This window comes from Austrofundulus limnaeus, unplaced genomic scaffold (genome assembly GCF_001266775.1).
Source record: "Austrofundulus limnaeus strain Quisiro unplaced genomic scaffold, Austrofundulus_limnaeus-1.0 Scaffold2226, whole genome shotgun sequence".
NCBI lineage: Eukaryota > Metazoa > Chordata > Actinopteri > Cyprinodontiformes > Rivulidae > Austrofundulus > Austrofundulus limnaeus.
In genome coordinates, this window is record NW_013954628.1 from 9,876 (window position 1) to 10,606 (window position 731).

Sequence of the window (731 nt, forward strand, 5' to 3'; positions counted from 1 at the left end):
AGTAGTAGTAGTAGTAGTAGTAGTAGTAGTAGTAGTAGTAGTAGTAGTAGTAGTAGTAGTAGTAGTAGTAGTAGTAGTAGACTTCAAGGCATTTTTAAAACATAAAATTCCCAACAGAGACAATTTGCATGTCATGAGAATGTAAATAAAATGCTGAGTGGAGCAACAACAACTGAAAACAGACCAAAATTATTTGATTAATCCTAATCTGATGGGAAAGCTTGAGACTGCCATGATGACATCTAGAACTGTAAAAAGACAAACATATTTTATTTATGTTTATTTGAAATCTTTTGATGACTAAGACAAGAAAAAATTAAATTAAACCCTAAACAAATTGAATAAATTGAAAATGGACGTTATTTATTTTTCTTTTTAAATTTTGTTTAATTTAAATTTTACTCAGTCCTGTTCTGCTGCAGTGACCCAGTTTCCCCTCAGGGATCAATAATCATCATCTGCTCTTTTTATCGAGGATCATCAGGGCCGTGTCCAGACGACAGGAAGCAGATTAATCTCACTTCCTGTTGCTTTTAATTTGAGCTGATCTGGATACTTTTAGACTTTTGAACAACATCAGAACCACTCGGTCCCAGATTCCTGCAGGAATGGGTCACATAAAGAAACACTAAATCTGGATTGCTGTTGTTTTTTCTGTTAAACTGAAGCAGCTGTTGATGTTTGAGTCTGAAAATGTTTCTGCATCAGATGGAAAAACAGCAAAATGTTTC